The following is an 18,186-nucleotide window of genomic DNA, read 5'->3' on the forward strand; positions in this document are numbered from 1 at the left end:
CCTGGAGGTCACTCCCACACTGTCCCCAGACAGTCACGCCTGCATTCCTACTGCGTGCCCCCGTGAGCGCCTTCTACATCTTCACTGTAATATGGAAGTTATGGAGGGAGCATGAAACAGGAACCACCAGCTAGCTTTGTCAAACCCGCACCCTCACTCAAACACCTTCCATGGCTCCCCATCGCTTATAAGACATGGAATGCTCCTTCTCTTGGCATCCAAGACCCAATCCCACCAGGCCAAGACGGAAGCACCTGCTTCTGCGGCCTGACCCTACAGCCAGCCCTATGCCCCCGCCCCCACCCGCCGTTCACCCATCCCAAGCGATCCAGCCTCTGCACGGCTGCTCATACTGGGATGCCCTGGGATGCCCCGCCCCCCTCATCTCTGCTTGACAAGTTGCTGCCCATCTCTCAAGGCTGACGTCAGATGGCCCCACATCCCGCATCCAAACCCACCTTCCCCACCTCTGCCTGCTCACTCACAGCAACCACTGCAGTGAGCTACGGGCGTGAGTAACACGTTGCCCAAGGGTCTCGGGAGTCTGTTGAAGACAAGGGACACCTTGTGTACTATCAGCAGAGGTTTGGTCAATGTTACCGTGACAGGGATTGGCAAGAACACCAAAGGTGACAGTGAAAATTCCTCCTCCTGTAAGATTCGAGGAGAAACATCTGCAGTGAGCAGGGCCGGGAAGAGCCTGAATGTTCTCGGCCTTTTCCGTGTTGATAGACAGCTGGGCGGGGCGGGCTGGCTTCCCGGGGACCTGAACCAGGGCTCTGATTAACCATTTATCCCACCCGCGAGACTTCTTACATCTTACATAACGGCACCCCGTTACTCACTCAGCTGGCTGTGGAGGCAAATGTACAAGGTGGTCCCTCTCTCCCTCCTACTCACTGTGCGATCATTATTTATGAGTGAGGTTTGCTGTGCTTAAACCCAGGAGGGCCGCTCCTGATAAAAAGGCCAGAGCTGCTCTTTCCTGGTGGGAGAAGATAAGGGCCCGAGGAATAATGTCTGGGCCTCACTGTCCCATCTGTAGGAAAGCCAGAGCAGGAGTCAGACAGGAACCCAGACAGACTCTGCTCCTCTAGAACCATTGTTCCTCCAGAACATCCTGGGGCCCAGATCAGTGCCTGGACATAGCTGGGGTCTGGGAGCATTTGTGGAGGCAAAGCAGGGAGGACAGCAGGACCACTAGGATTAATGGCAGCTGAAGAAATTGTGCAGCTCAAGGTCAGGAGAGATCTGGCCTATTTCTAGAAAGTTCTTCTGAAAGAGATTTCTAGATCCACTTTGATAACCCTGTCCAGGGATGAGTCACCCTAAACTACAGTGCCCGGTTAAAGGGCTTCACCTGAAACAACATGTATCAGGTGGAGGGCCCAGAAACTGAGCTCTGCCCCAGCCCACTTAAGTGTGTTCCCCGGAATGGGGTTTCAGAAAGCACCGTTCACCGCCCTCGGAGCACCCAGCCTCGTCAGTCCCCGGCCCCCACAGGCCGGAGGGAGCGCTGGGCAGCTGCGCGGTTTCAGGAATGGCACAGAACGCAGTGTGGTTCGAAGGGCAGAAGCAAGGGGCGGGAGGCAGGAGAGAGACCCAGGACCAGCGCGTGCAGGGCCTGGCGCCTTCCCAAAGCCGCTGGCCACTGCTCTTGGGGAGACAGCAAGCCCCCGAGAGCTCTGAACAGAGGAGGGTGGTGAGACCCGCTGGAAAGCAAACTGTAGAGGGCAGGAGGGAAGCCGGGAGAGTGGCTGGGAGAGAGGAGGGGGGCCTGGGTGGAGCCGATGCGAGAGGCCAGCCTGGAGGGGGTGTTATTCTGAGGATTCTGCGGCAGGAAGGGCCACTAGTGATCAACCAGCCGTGAGAACCCCTGGGTCTGGAATGTCGTCAGGCCTGAGAGAGGAATTACAGGGCAGGTGTTAAAAATATACCTGGTTCCAATCCAACAGGTCTGCAAAGGGGCTCAGGGCACCTGTAATTTAGTAAGCGCCCAGGCACGTTCATGGAAGTGGTCCCCTGGACCACACTGGGAATAAACCTTCCACCTGACAGCCCAGGAAGCTTGGGGCGAGGACAGAGTGTGGCAGAGGCTTGCCCCAGGAACCCAGGTGAGACAGAGACAATGCAGGCCTGAGGGACAGGTGCCTAACTCCCCCCGAGGCTCTCCCCGCTGGGCTCCTTGCTCTGCTGCACAGCCACGTCTCCCAGATTTTGAATGGACTACTGAAGGGCGGGGGTGGGGGGCAGCATCCCAGGCCTCAGGGAGCAAAAGCAGGTCATGGACACTCTGCTGCTGCCCGCTGTCTCCCAGCACAGCCCCCAGCCCAGCCGCACCGAGAGCTGGGGCTCAGCGTGCTTGTGATGGACCTCGGACAGCACCCACGGGACGGCAGAGTGAGGGGGCGGCTCCCAGGGCTCAGGCAGGACCGGGGGGCAGGCACACCCGATGCCAGGAGGAGATGGCACCCAGCCTGCGCCCATGGACGGAGCCGCCATCCCAGTCCACAGCCATGTCCTGGGGCAGGCCTGTGGACAAGCAGGGACACTGCCTCATCTAGAGGGAATTTAGGGACCAACCGAGGCAACGTCAATACTGTCAGCCAAACGGACCGAGGACGGTCTCGACATTCCCTTCTAGAAGCCGGGTGTACTGTTCCCCACCTGCTTTCTGGGGGCGGATATGGGGAGCAGACTTCCATGTCTCCCGTTAGACTTCACATCGCAACGGCCAGGCTTACCCTTCTCAAAGTACTCGATAAAGCCCTCTCAGCAAGTTAGCTGCACGCATTCATACATCATCTTCAGCCGGGGCACTGTGCTCTCGGGCCACACGCATTTTATTAAAAAATAGAAGACTGGTCAATATTGATCGTGACGCCAATGCTGACTGCCGTTATCATCCGCTTCCTGAATTAAAAGGAATCGGGGATCCTTCGGGGGTCACGTCAAGGCCACTAGGAACTGGGACGGTTTACCCGTGGCGGAACAGAGCAGCAAGTCGGCCAGGATCTGGGACAACGTGGGTAGGTAGAGGCCGAGACACCGGGGTGACCAAGGTCGTGGACATTCCCTACTTGCCGGTCTGCTTCAGGATGCTGAGTGGGGTAAAGGTCGGCTCATCACAGATTGTTAAGAACAGGAACCAACGAGGGCTACGCTGAGCCTCCCACGCACAGAGCCTCGCGAATTCGGAGACGCACCACCCTCTGCCCACCAGGACAGCCTGGGAAGGGGGCAGTCTAACCCCGCGTACAGCACCCCGCTTGTCCTCGCTCGTCGTAAGCCACACACACAGACGGCACGAAAACTTCTAAATGCTTTAGTGAATGTATGCCAGGACTCTTGGGGCTAGAAGCAGACATTAAATCATTTCTACGACCGTGTCCTAAATACCGTTCATCATAACCACAGATCACAAACATCGGTGCCCTCTTGCCTTACGCCCGATACCTCTGTACGGCCACTTTTGCATTTCCTGCCACTTAACAGCCATATGTACTAGAAATCTGGCCCAGAGCTGCGAAGCCTGGGCATCTGTTCTCTCAAAGTTCGGGGGCCAAAGGTGCAGACTCAATGGGTCTCACGGGAGCCATGCAATGTTCTTTCTAATTCGCCGAATCAAAAAATTGGGCCGGCCAGGAAGATGTTTTGGTATCTCGCTGATGACAGATGAATCACAGTTGAGTTTTCCAACGCCTTCTGTCCGCTTTTTCTCGTTAATCACCTATCACAGAACTTAAACCTCTGGCAGATAAGCAGTTTAGGAATCTAGGCGAGGTAGAGGGAGGGTCTGGTTTGTTAAGACTTCACTCTGCAGGACACGGCAAGGCCAGCATTGCAGACCACAGGATTTTAAGCTGCCGGCAAGGAGAACCAGCCTGAGTGTTGTTACAAGAATGGAGGGACACGGGCGCCTGGGTGGCTCAGTGGGTTAAGCCTCTGCCTTCGGCTCAGTTCATGATCCCAGGGTCCTGGGATCGAGCCCCGCATCGGGCTCTCTGCTCAGCAGGGAGCCTGCTTCCTCTTCTCTCTCTGCCAGTCTCTCTGCCTGCTTATGAGCTCTGTCTGTCAAATCAATAAATAAAATCTTTACAAAAAAAAAAAAAAAAGAATGAAGGGACAGGTGACTTCGGGGACTCCCTTACTGGTTGTAAACTGTGTGTCTGGAATCTCCTGTCCTACGTTTGGATGCCGCTTGTCCAAATCTGCAGGCCAATCGGCAAAGATCAGCAGGAGCTCTGCAAAGGCATGCGGACTCCGATGGCCCCTAGAAAAGCCCGTGGTGATGGCATCTCTAAGCGGTAGTTTGAAACATTCTTCTTTTTTTTTTTTTTTAAAGATTTTATTTATTTATTTATTTGACAGAGAGAGAGATCACAAGTAAGCAGAGAAGTAGGCAGAGAGAGAGAGAGGAAAGCAGGCTCTCCACCCAGTGGAGAGCCCGATGTGGGACTCGATCCCAGGACCCTGGGATCATGACCTGAGCCGAAGGCAGCGGCTTAACCCACTGAGCCACCCAGGCACCCCAAGTCCTGGACATTCTTAAAAGCTGCAGCTAAACCTTGAGATTCTGGTCTACGTCCCTCCTTTTTTCCTCCCAGCTCGTTGTTTAGGGAGGATTAACCCGTGCAGCATCTTGGAGGTGCGGTCATGCTCCTTTGGGAAGCTTCTGTTACATAACTTTGATTGTGAGGTCCTTCTCCGAGGTGTAGGCTGGCAACGCCTCCCGAAAGGTCCCAGGGTGGGCTCACATCCCCAGGGTGACACAGGACCTGGAGAAGTTATTTTAGCCTCCCCGGAAGAACTACCACACTAACCCTTTTGGGGGAACCTTTGACTTATTTCTGAACATGTCCAGAATCCAATACATCTGACGCAAGAGTTAAAAGAAATCCAATATCCTTACAAAAACCCCCAGCTAATTCAAAATTCTCAGGAATAGTCAGATCAGCCCCACAGGTCACCCGCATAGAATCCCCTGCCTGTTTTCTCAGTGCCGCGGTGCTGTTGAGAAATTTGGGATGAAAGGACACAGTTTGGTTGCCAGGCACATTGCAGGGATGGTGGCAATGAGGTGTGGCGCGGGTGACTTAATTCTAAATCCTCTGTGGTTCTGCCAATTCACTAACTACGCGGGTCCCAGCACCACGCTCCAGGGGACGCTCTCTCGAGCCCCAGGCTCCTCATCTAGGATGGCTGGTTGGCGACGTCTCCTCTGCAGACAAGACAAAGTGTGTTTGAGGACTTCCCATTCCCTTAGCGGCCACTGTCCCCTCCGTATCTGCCGGGGACTGCGGCTCTGCTAGGGAGCCTGACCTCGGACACCAGCCTGCTTCAAGTGTTACAGGGAAGCCCGTGCAGAGAACCCGGCAAAAACAGCACTGCCAAACCTCCGAACTTCTCACCAGCTTTCAGCTTCCGCTGAGTTCTAGGCTCTAATTAAAGTACTTCCCATTTGCAAAACAACGGCAAACAGTAATTACATACTTCCCCTCCTTACCTTCCAGGAACAGCCTGAGACAGAGGCAGAGCCTCAGCTTCCCCAGGACTTCAAGTTACACACACAGAACGTCATGCTCTTCCTACCCCAATGACCCAAATTACATACAGGCTCCTGCGGCTCCGGCCATACGGACCCTAGAGAGGGTCACAGCTCATTCTAGCCCTCTCCGATGCGTGCCAAGACTCCACTGGGCGGGGATGCCGGCATAATCGCCTTTAGAATGAAAGCCCCATCATCACATGTTCAGGGGAGAGTCCCCGTTTAGGGTGCTGAAGGGAATATTTTATAATGACTGGTTCGCCTTACTGTTTATACAGATGTCTAATTGGAAATGTTATGTAACCTTACAATACGGAGCATCCTCGAGCTATTAATAACCAGCTGTATCCCCAGCCGAGGACTCCTGACACTTAGATTTGGAGAGATCACCTTTTCTAACACACACACACACAGACAAGCGCAGGCATGCACACAGACACAGGAACACAGCCACACTCGCCGCAAGTACACCCACGGACGCCTAAAGAACAGGAATAACTTGTCCAAAGTCCCAGAGCCAAGGAACAACAGAGTCAGGGACAAATCCCACACTTCCTTACCTCTGGGGATGTTCCTTTCATTGACACATCCCTTAAGTACCTTCGCCCATCCTTAATGTTACACAAACTCCCGGCACCTCTAGGTTCCCGGGATGCCGGGCATCTCAGCTCTAAGCAAGGATTCATGTCTAGGCTCCTGATTCAGAGATAGAATGCCAACAGGGTAACACCTCATTGTTCTTATGCCTTTGTGATACGAGCCCGTCCTGTCCTCCCAAAAGAAATCAAAGGCACCCCAAATGTATTTGTACACGAGGCCACTGTATGTACGGTACCCGCGAACCCAGCCTTAGAGATCTTCCAAAAAGAGGTGGGTTTAAGACAAACCCAAAACTGAAAAGGGAGGATTTATTCTTGATTACACATTCTCATGCTCGGGGCGGGGGATGGGGGGAGGCAAAAAGAAAGGGAAAGAACTGACTAATTAAAAACTAGATTATCAGGCACGGAAGTAATGTTTTACTGTGTAATCTGGCTTTGGATATCAGTCATATGATCTATGACATAAAAAGTGTCTTTTCATAATTACATTACCATTTTCAAAAAGTAATTCAACAAAGACTGTTTCTCTGCATTCGTTTTTATACCAGACTGGGCAGGTTAGCCATGACAAGCTGAAGCCCGGCACCCACGATGCGGGGAGATTAGATTAATATGCCCACATGAGATGCATCACTTGCTGTTTCCAGACCCTCCGAGCTTGTCAAAATGAAAGCTTTGCTCTGGGTTTTTGAATTTCAAGCAGTCACGAAACCCGTGGAGGGTTTAGTTTCTGGGAAAAAGGTGGGACATACCCATTTCACTTGGGATTCAGTAACACTTTAAAAGCTTCATTAATCCACATCTTAAAAGACCTATGACAACCCCATTAAGGGCCCATAGGTCAAGTTGATGGATTTAGCTGCAACAGGCAAAGAACAAGTCAGGGTCTAAACATTCCTATGGCCAACCTTTTGTCACAGTCCCTCTGGTTCCCAACTTGGGTGGGTTGCACCTGTCACTAATATAACCAGCAAACATGGAGGGGGGAGATTTCTAAAATCCACTTTATTTACATGGTTAATTGTTTAAGCTGAGCAGTCTTTACCTATTCAACTATGATGGATTCTTTCCAGAAGGGACAGGCAGTCTCACCAGCTTGCCGATTTCTAGCCAGCTGGACCTCTAATTGATGCACTGTATTTGATCAGTTCCTAGGGGCCAATGTCATTTCTCCCAGTGAAAAGCCTAACCCCATAACCTTAATCTGGCACCTTGGGACATTTTACAGTCACCATGCTTTAGACCAATAAATAATCCATCCACCAGGGCACTACTCAGGCTTGCCCTCCTTGGGGTAGAAGCTAAATCTTGCAGTCCCCCCTTCAACCATGTCTTCTTCTTGGAAATCAACAGCATATTCAGGGCAGAGCTGCTAGTCCGAATGCATGTGTCTGATGAACTCATGCACCCTGGCTCAGGCCAGCAACCCACTCTCCTCCCGATCCCAGGATCATTTAGTTGGAAAGGAACCGAGAGGTCATCCAGTCCAGCTCCGGGAGTCAGGAAACTGAGGCCCTTCCTGCTAAGGGCTCTCCCTGCACCAATACTAACACTATACATGTCGGGGAGACAACTGCCAAGCCCAACATTTGGACACTCGATCAAGTAAAGGAGCCACTCAGACCAGTTTGCTTGAAATGCTGCAAGCTGGAGAAATGGGCACCAGCAGAAGGCCCCATGTCTACATCAAGCCCTTCCCCCTTTCTTCTGGGCTAGCAAGTGTGCAGTTGGGCTGACAAGGACCGCAGGACAAGTGTGAGCCAAGATGATGTTTCCGAAAGGGTCAGTTCCAAAATGGGGGGCCTCTGGGCTCAGTCCCCCTGTGCTTGCGAAGTAACGGTCTCTAAGACTTACACAACCAGGGGAACGTGGCCTGGATGAGCCCTCACCCCACGGAAAGGTTTAGGACATGGATTCTGGGGCTGAGCACATGCCAGCAGACAGAGGCTAGGAGGGGCTGGGAAGAGGACCCCAACTCTGCCCTTTGCATCCCTGAAGAGGTCTGAGAGAAACAGGATGTCAGGAAAGGGAGCACCCAGGGGACCATGTTAACCTCCCCCCTTAACTAAGAAGTAATCTTGTGTTTACAATTCACATGAGGGCTTAGCAGCCATGGTAGAGAGGAAGGACAAGAAGAATACATGCTATAGGCAATTTATTTCCCCCAGCAGAACCTCCCCGGCACAGGTGCTTGCACACACATGCAATGATTCCAGAAGGAGGCAGTTCGTAGAATTGGGACAAGCGTGTTTGTTACAAAGGGGTCAGCTTGGCGGAAAGAAGACCCTGGTTTCCAAACCTGGTCTCTCGCACTCTGGCCTTGTGACCTTCATTAAGTCATTCAACCTCTCTGGGCCTCAGTTTCCAAATCTGAGCCATGGAAGAAGGGGGACCTACTTCCCTGGGTGTTTCTCAGGCACGCTACCCCGCACAGCTTGGACGCCCATTACGTAGTCACTATATAGGAGTCGTCTCCCTGCACAAATGAGTTTCCCCCCTCCCCACCAACAGACCAGTCTGAGCCAACATGCATATATTCTTATCTGGACCAAACAGGTCTCCCGCCTGCGTGTCAAGCCTGCATCTGCCTCCCCGATGGCAGTGGCAGAGGAAAGCCCCGGGTCTCGAAGGCGCCCGGGAGCTTTAGCCTCCCAGGCAGGGTTTGGGGATACAGGAAAGGAGGGTTCAATCGGGAGCCCCGCAGGCTTCCAGGCTCTCGGAGGGGCCGAGCAAGGGGCTCGGAGGCGGGCTCCTGGCCGGGCGAAGGGGCTTTGTTCCCGAGGCGGAGGGCCTGGCTTACCGAGCAGCGCATCCGGAGGCGGGCGGGGGGCGCGCGGGGCACGCAGCAGAGCCACAGCCCGGCCGGGGCCCGGGCGCCGGAGCCGAAGGAAGGCGAAGAGGAGGAGGAGAAGGTGGTGAAGGAGGAGGCTGCTGCGGGCTCCTGCCTCATTCTCCCGGGCAGCGCCGACCCGCTGGCCGCCGCCGGCTGGGGCTGGCCGCCGGGCGACGGACCCCGCGCGCGCCGCTCATGTCCCCGTCCGCCGCTGGCGAGGTGTGCGCGCAGCCGGGTTGTCTCCGGGCGGCGCCCCGGGGCTCCTCATGCCCCGCGCAGGGGCTCGGCAGGAGGACCTCGGGGAGGCAGCGCGGAGGGAAAGAGAGAAAGAGAGCGTAAGAGCGCGCAGAGCTGCACCCCGCGGGGGCCGGGGACGGCGGGCGCCCGGCAGGACCGCGCCGCCCCACCTACCGCGCCGCTGAGCCCCGCGCTGCGCGCCAGGCGGGGCGCCGAGCCCCAGAAACTTTAGCACATGGCCGGTCGGCGGCCGCGGTCGCGGGAGGTGCCGGGCTCCGCGCGCGTCCCCCACTCCCTGCCCCAGTCCCGGCCCCCGCCCCGCGAGCCCAGCTTACCGGCGGCGACGGCGACCACGGCTGTGGGGCGCCCACCCGGCTGCGCGCAGAGCGGTGCGCACCGGCTCGGGGGGAAGAGGAGGGGGCCGGTGGGGTCGGAGTCCCTGCGAGGGAGGGGCACCTGGGCGGTGGCGATCCGAACGGGTTAAGGCATCCTGGGAGGGGGCCGCGTGCGGGTCAGGGTCTGCAGCCCCGCCCGGGGAGGGTCCGTGCGCCCCCGCCCGCGCCCCGCGGCGCAGCTGCTGACAGCGCGCGCGGGCTTCCCTGGGCCGCGGGTCTGCGGAGCCAGTCCCGTTACCTAGCGACTCGCTCCGGGGAGCCCACGCTGACGCGCGCGACTAACCCGGCTGCGGCAACCGAGGGGAAGGGAGGGGAGGGGGAGCGGCGGGAGAAAGGGAGGGGGAGGGCGGGCGGCTGGGGCCGGAGCTCCTCCCTCCGCCTCCCTCTCAGCGCAGAGGAGGGGGCTCCGGGGAAAGACTTGGCCTCAGCCCCGCCGGGGAGGATGGGGAGGCTGCGGGAGCCGATAGGGGATGCGCAGAGATGCTCTTCCCTCACTAGGGACGCGGCAGCAGGTGGCGGCGTGGCGGGTTGAGGCCCGGCGCCCACAGGCGCGTGGAGACGGGTCCGGCCCGGGCGGGAGCGCGGCGAGTGTGGTTGTGGACGCGTGGGTGTGTGTGACACCCTCCCACCCACGTGGCATACATGGGGACCAGAGGACGCGAGTGAAGGAGTCTCCTCCTTCCTTGGTTTCGCTCCCTCCCTCCTTCCTAGACATTCTGCTCCAGCGACGACTGTCTCTTCGTCATGGAAGCGCAGGTCCCTCAGCTCGGTGCTCTGAGCTCCTCCTACTTTCTGAAAACAGGAGGTTGGGGCAGCTGCCTTGTCCTGATCAAACCACCCCCACCTTCCCTCCCCGGCCCCTGGCGATGCCTCCCCACCCCAACTCCCGAGTCCCGCAGCTTGCCCTGGGGACCCTATAACGTGCCTTAGGGTGCCTTCCTGTTTCTGCGTTTCTGCGTTTGGGGCTTTGCAGCCTGGGGTTCACATTTGGGCCTTTTCAACTGTCTGTAGTATGTCGGATGCTCCTTTAGTTACTTCACATCTTCAGTAACCGGAGAGCTTGTCAGGGACACACAAATCAAAACCGTAGCGAGAAAACACCTCACGCAGGTCAGAATGGCTGAACTCAGCAAGTCAGGAAAGGACAGGCGTCGGCCAGGATGCAGAGAAAGGGGAACCTCCCTACACTGTGGATGGGAATGTGAGCTGGTGTGGCCATTCTGGAAAACAGTATGGAGGGTCCTCAAAACGTTGAGATTAGAGCTACACTAGGTCCCAGCCATTGCATTACTGGGTATTCAGGCCAAAGACAAGAATGCAGGAATCCGAAGGGGCATGTGCACCCCAGTAGCCACAGTGAGCACAATGGCCAAACTACGGAAAGAGCCCAGGTGTCCACTGACATTGACAGATGAGTGGGTAAAGAAGTGGTGGGTATATACAATGGACTGTCACTCAGCCACCAGAAAATGAAATCTTGCCATTTACAATTGGATGGAACTAGAGGGTGTTACGCTAAGCGAGATAACTCGATCAGAGAAAGACAATTATCATACGATTTCATTCATATGTGGAATTTAAGAAACAAAACAGGGGCATAGAGGAAGGGAGGGAAAAATAAAACAAGACGAAATAAGAGAGGGAGATAAACTGTAAGAGACTCTAAATCACAGGAAACAAACAGAGTTGCTGAAGTGGAGGGAAAGGGATGGTTGGGGTAACTGGGGCACGGGCATTAAGGAGGGCACGTGACGGAATGAGCCCTGGGCACCGATGAGTCCCTGCCCTCTACCTCTGACACTAATAATGCACTGTATGTTGCTTAATTGGATGTAAATAACAAAATAAAACATAAATAAGCTGGAGTGCTTGTCCCCAGAACTCCTAGCTAAGTACTAGCATCTAAGATGCTCCGTGAATGTGAACACGGATTTGCTTGGACCTCACCAAAATACACCCCAGTGCCCAGGACATGATGCTATGACATATGAAACCTGTCATAATGGGCAGGGATCACTGCTTCTACAAGGTTACTTGCCCAAGTCCACCAGGTGCTTCTGGGCTAAGCTGGGCCCAGAACCTAGGCTTCCTGGTTCCCAGGCTTTCATACCTCACTACTGCTCCCTCTTCAACAGCTGGGTTCAGGGAGTCTCGCCTCTCCACTTCTTAGATGACCTCCTATTCCTGTGACAGAATAGGAGCCACCTGTGGCCTTCCCCGCAGGAACACCTCAAATTCGAAACCAACACCCACCAAAGTCAGCACAGCGCTAGGTGCTTGGGATGCAGAGGAATCAGATAAGCCCTCTTTCACCATGGGGATTCTAGGAGAAGGGTGCCTCAGTGGCAGCCAGCTCCCTCCTCCTCAGCACACACTTCCCCAGGTGCGGGTGTAACCGAGACCTAACAAATGAGACCTCAGACCTTGTAATCTACCCACAACCAGTACCTGGGGCCCCACTATTCCAGGACAGCAGGCAGCTTGGGGGAGTGGGGGAATGGGACTTGAGGGCAGAAGCGTCTCATTCACAGGACGTGGAGATTAGAAAAACATTAGCTTATGCGGTAGGCGAAGCAAGTATGCTCATCCTGTAAGGGTCTGCGTGTGGGCTGGGGTCGGGAGGCCGCGGGAAAGGCTTCCCCTACGCTGCGTGGTCGTTCCACACACTTTTCTCGATAGAGGGAGGACTGCGTGAGCAGGTTGAGACCCAGGAGGCCCATGAATCCCTACGGCCGCATCTTTCCAAGATGTCCTTCCGCAGTCCAGTGGAAGAACACCTCAAATTCGAAAACAACACCCACCAAAATCAGCTCAGCGCTAGGCGCTTGGGATGCAAAAAGGAATCAGATAAGCCCTCTTTCACCCGGGTCCTCCTGGGGACACTTATGGAGGCTTAAACCTGTGCAGACACTCCAGGTGCCAAGGGCTTTATCAACAAGAGCCCATTTTAACCTCACCAAAGCCTGTGGGGCAGCTTCTCCCTTTTACAGGGGAAGCATTAAAAGCTTACATAGGGTTCCTAAAGTTGCACTGGTGGCAAAGGACGGACTTGGGAGTCGCAGCCTGCTCTCCCTGACCCCAAAGCCCACGTTCCTAGCCATTACCCTATTTTGTCTGCCAGACTAAAGGAAAACGGGACAACAAAAGTATAGAACGTGCCTACCTGACACTGAGGATAACAAATGAGATGTGTGCCTGAAGTCCCCCCGAGTAGTTCCTGGAACAGAGAAAGCTCTCAACAGATGATATCTGTCGTTGTCATTAGGCCCTCGATTTTGTTTTGAAGTGATAAGATCTATCTTATAAGTTTTGCCAAGTGATACTTTGGGCGGCATAGACCAAAGCCATTCTATCTGTTGCAGGGACTTCGTGGGCTTATAGAGGAAGTGGCATCTGAATGGGGTCTCCAGACGTGAGTAAGTGTTAGGTGGTGGAGAGCAGGAACGAGCTGATCCAGCATGTAAATGGGAGAAGCAGAGTTGCCAACAGCAGCCTGCTTGGGCTGGAGCTGAGAGAGACCCAAGACAGGAAAGCAGAAGACAGGACCGGCCTCTGTTAGTGCCTGTCCCCTCCCCGGAGGCGCAGGCAAGGCCATCTACTGGTCTCTTCAGTGGCAAGTCGGGACAGACAGCAGGCTAGGAGCTAGAGGACAGTGCCCAGCCTGCAGGCGGCTGGATGACCAGCTGTGCCTGATCTCCGGTCTCAGAGACAAGAGAGTCATAATCCCTGCCAACCTCAGCACTTGGCAAGGCCATTGCGAGGGACATAGTCCACCACAAGGCTCACCGTGTGTGAGACAGGACTTGTCACCTGGACTGGGTACATTGTATGCATGGGAGGCCTGACTAGTTCACCTGCACTCAGGTTTTTCCCCACACCTCATTCATTCCTCTGTGCACTCATTCATCTGATAAATGTGCACTGAGCACTTACTTACTACCCAACCCGCCTCTTGCCTCCAGGCGTTCAGCCCTGATCTTGCCGCAGCTGCCCTCAGGTCACTCACAGTCTCATGGGGAGAAGACAGCAGCCAGCGGGGTGTGTGGCAGGACCCGGGGTCAGCGCTATGGCACCTGTGGGCTGCGTGGTGGTAAGCGGGGCCCTTCCCCAGATTTCAGGGGTTGGGGAGCACTTCCTGGTAGAGATTTTCCAAGATGAGTGGGAGTTAGCCCAGTGGAAGGCAATGGGTAGGGAAATGTTCCACGCGCAGGGAACTGCAGGGCATCCCACATACTGAAACGTACGGCCCACTGAGAAAAGTCCAACCTTGCTGTAACTCGTGGGGAACGACCATGTGTAGTCCAGCCCAGTAAGCGTTTGATGTGGGGGTGGGGGAAGCGGAGTCTGGGAGGGAGGGAGGAAGGAACTCCTCCGAAATGGTTTGGGAAAAGCCAGAAACATACCTCCTCTTTAAAAATGGGTATCGGGGCAGGTGGGCGGCTCAGTCAGTTAGGTGTCTGACTTCAGGTCGTGATCTCAGGGACGCGGGACTCAATCCCTCTGCTCATGCCTCTGCCCCTCCCCTGCTCATGCTTTCTCTCTCTCTCTCTCTTTCTCAAGTAAATACATAAAGTCTTTAAAAATAAAATAAAATAAAGAATGGGTATCTCTGCTTGTTAATGACTTCCCAGTTATTCACAGCACTCTGTGGTTTTCCAGAGCTTTCCACAACCCGTTTCAATGGCCCTTGTCACATACAAGGGAGTTTGGTCAAGATGGGCCCTCAGCTGATACCTGGCAGACCCCATAACTTGAACCTGGGCCTTCCTCCTGGGTGGTCTGGTCCTGAGAATCCCTAATAATTTTACCTGACTCCCTACGGTTCACCAAGCATGCCTGCCTCCCGCGGTCCATGTTGTCTGACTGTGTTAGCGTCTCCAGCCTCAAAGGAAGAAAATGCCAGCCCCCTGGTCAGCAAGGGGGCTGATCAGAATCATCTGCATTCTGTGAACAGGGCAGCCTGTGGCGGGGAGAGACAGGGCCTGTGTGTGTGTGTTGGGGCGGGGTGGGGGTGGACGGGTAACACAAAGGACAGGTAAAATGAAACCAAGAGGTCCCTAGCATCATTTCCCTGTAGATAGGAGGCTTTGGAGTCTGAACTCTTCCTTTGTAACACCCATATTAGAGTGGTTATGGAAATGAGATCATTGAAGCCACCCTACTTAGAAGGGGGGAGACACTTGCTCAGGACCTCTGAGGACAGATGAGACAACTGGAGACAAGGAAATAGATCACTTGTGAAGACAGTATCACCCACGTCCGGAAGCTGAAGGGATTCCTTATCGGAGCTGGTTTCGTCCACTCTTAGGTGTGGCCCGACAAGGTTGATGTAGACCACCGGGGAGCAAGGCCCTTAGAAGAGCAACGATCCGTGAAATCTGCCCGCCGATTACTTCTGTCAGCCAGGTTCTGCTGGACTGTCGCCTGCCCGTTCCTTCGTGTCTGGCCCACAGTGCTCTCACGCCAGAAGAGCCGAGTCGACTATTTACTGCAGAGACCAAATGGCCTACTAAGCCTAACGGATTTAGTGCAGAACGGTTTGCCAACCCCTGAATTAGAGCAACCCCAGTCCCCCAGGGGCTGCCTCATTAGGTGGTGAGCTCCCCATCTCTTGCAGTCTTCAAGCAAAAGCTGAGACCTGTTAAGCGGTGACGTTGCAAAGTGCCCACATGACCTTTAAAGTCCCTTTGAAAGGCTAAGAGTCCAGTTATGGTAAGACAGTAAGAGACGCTTAATGACTCAAATGACTCAGTTACTCATTCAAACTTCTTTGTTGCCCACCGATCCCAAAAGTCACAACCATCGATAAGCCATCGTGCTTCTGAGCAGGCTCAGTAGGGCCACACGGGGTAAGGTCTCCATCACCAGACTGAAGCCTGTCAAAGAGAGGGATAGCTTCCTCAGCCTGTTTCATCCGTGATAGACGATGTGCAAATTCAGGCAGTCCCAAGGGTGAACGTGTGCGGAAAACCTTTTTACACCCAAGCCTCACCCGCTGGGAGAGACGCACTCACGTGCCAGTTCATTGATGAATCACCGCACCGATCATTTCCGGGCCGCCAGCAGGCCACGAGGCTCACACATCACCGTGTTACACGAAGGGGTTAGCTGCGGTATAAGCTAACTTAGCTGCATTCGCCTTCTGTCGGGGTCTCTGGGGATGTCATTCAGCAAACTCAGCGCCAGACCTTGAAGAGCTGGTGGCTGAGGCCCCAGCTAGCGCGGCCAGAGTGAGAGAAGAATCTGTCACATCCCAAAGGCAGCGAGAGACTTAACTCAGCCAGGTGCATTTATCCAGCAGGACAACATTGCTGCTCAGCGCTATTAACAGAAATGTGTTTTCTTTCCAAGCAGCGTTGCAAAGAAAAGCAAAATGGTCTCTTCCCAGAAAAATGAAAGTTGGTGGCCATTTCTCCATCTTTTTTTCTCAGCAGACTGAATGCAAACAGGTTCTGTGTCCCCACCCTTGACTGTCTCGCAAACACCACGATGGGAACAAAGGGAAATGTTCCCATGCAGTAATCTACAGCCTGCGAGCAGAAGCAAAGATTTTCCAGCCGGAAAAGGAGAGCATCCCCTAGTGAACAGCACCAGCAAGGCCAAACTGATTCAATACTCTTCTGAGTGCCTGAATGGAGGACTGTGTCCCCTATCCTAAGTGGCCGGGTCCAGCTCATGCCACGGTGAATTCCAGGTATTGCTTTCCCTGAAGCCATCATTGCTTGGAGCGTTTCTTCCTTTCCCCTATCAGAGTGTGATGACAGCAGTGACAAGCCCATTTTACATTTTTACATTTCCTATTTTTCTTGTTGCTGCTTTTGTCTCCAAGTGACAGATAATCAAGGTATTTGGTTGCAGGTTGCCCTTGGCAGGATTCCCCTGCTGACAGACACCCCTGAGAGCTTTACTCCTGAGAAGCAGTCGAATGTTATTCAGACCCTGACGCATCCGTCCTCAGCCACTTAATCATGCTCAAAGCTCATTTCAACCAAAGTTATGCTAGCTCTCCAGCTAGGGGAAATCTTGGTGTTGCTCTGTGTTTATGCAGCATGTAAGAAGATCACGCAGAATGCCAGGGACTTCCACCTGGAGGTAAACAAGGCAGCATCCTGCGAAATGTTCTAAATGTTCCATGCCTTCAGGGGGATCCACAAAGCCCATTATTCCATGATTTTCCAGTCCCATTTGCGGTGTGCGATACGGATCCTGTAATGTCTGTGCTCACACCTCTGGTCTCGGGCTCTCATCCAGACCACAGAGCACCTAACCCTTCTCTGGGCTTTATTTTTGCCATCTCTCTCAGCCATAGCTTGAATGGTGCTGAATTCTTAAATGAGAGTTAATTGCTGTGTGTGTGTGTGTGTGTGTGTGTGTGTGTGTGTGTGTGTGTGCTTTAACAACTTACAATGCAAGGGGGCAAGGGAATATAGCCTGGTCCCCAGTTAATTACAAATGGAATGATTCTTAGATATTTTATTGATAATTACCTGGCGTCAGCATGCTTGGTTTCGGCTCCCAAGGTAAAACTTGGCAAGTATTATTAAATTAATCACTGTGTACATCCAAGTACACATGACCTTATTCCAAGGATTAATATTAATGTAGTAATTCAGTTCTGCCGAGAACTTCCCATAAAACAGACATTTCCCTGAAATTACTAAAAATGCGAAGGTTTTTGAAGTCAATCATTCTGCCTTAGTCTCAACAATCCATAATGTTAATTGCTTTAAAAAATTGACAGATATGCTCCAATGATAGCGAAGCCATGGTAATTAAGAGATACCGTGCGGAAGAACTGATCTATGATCAGAGACCGTCTCTCGAACCTGCCCCCCACCACACACAGTCAGTTAACGGTGTCATCTGCCAACACTAAACAGACCGTCACACTGTCACCTCAGTCGCGAGTCAGGAATGAGGCTCTTGGCTGCAAAGAAGACAAAAGCTTCCGCACCTTGTCTTTCCTATCAGGGTCCTTGTTAAGACTCTCATTTGAGCATAACCAATAGCATGGAGGACAAGGGGCGTTAGAGAGGAGTAGGGAATTTGGGTAAATTGGAAGGGGAGGTGAACCATGAGAGACTATGGACTCTGAAAAACAGTCTGAGGGGTTTGAAGTGGCGGGGGGGGGGGTGGGAGGTTGGAGTACCAGGTGGTGGGTATTATAGAGGGCACAGCTTGCATGGAGCACTGGGTGTGGTGAAAAAATAATGAATACTGTTTTTCTGAAAATAAATAAATTGGGAGAAAAAAAAAAAAGACTCTCATTTGATCCAACAAATCAGCCAGAGCCTGATGTGTCTTGCGAGGCTCTGCGGAGAACCAAGCCCAGTTTGAGGAAGCTGGTTACCTTGCCCCTGATTCCTCTAAACGAATAAATGAACAAAGAGGGAGGGGCTTTGGGTTGTTTATGAAAAGGTACCATGGATGTGGAATTGCTGGGGGGAAGAATTCTATTAATAAGCCACCCAGGAAAATTCCCAAAGATGTTTCATTGAGTTGAGAAAACTTTAAATAGGGATCTCTAGACACACAAGTCTCTGAGGTGATGCCTTCATTATAGTCCTTGTC

The 18,186-nt window shown here is 53.6% G+C and overlaps 1 long non-coding RNA gene across 1 annotated transcript in view; it reads right to left on the minus strand.

The window, feature by feature from the left end:
• LOC122893190 overlaps nt 1-5,553 on the minus strand; it is a 38,809-nt gene extending 33,256 nt beyond the window's left edge. The window contains exon 1 of the long non-coding RNA XR_006381595.1: nt 5,507-5,553. This is a non-coding gene — a long non-coding RNA (uncharacterized LOC122893190). The remainder of the gene's footprint in view (nt 1-5,506) is intronic.
• Between the last annotated feature and the right edge of the window lie 12,633 nt (nt 5,554-18,186).

Source organism: Neovison vison, chromosome 13 (genome assembly GCF_020171115.1).
Source record: "Neovison vison isolate M4711 chromosome 13, ASM_NN_V1, whole genome shotgun sequence".
NCBI classification, from domain to species: Eukaryota; Metazoa; Chordata; class Mammalia; order Carnivora; family Mustelidae; genus Neogale; species Neogale vison.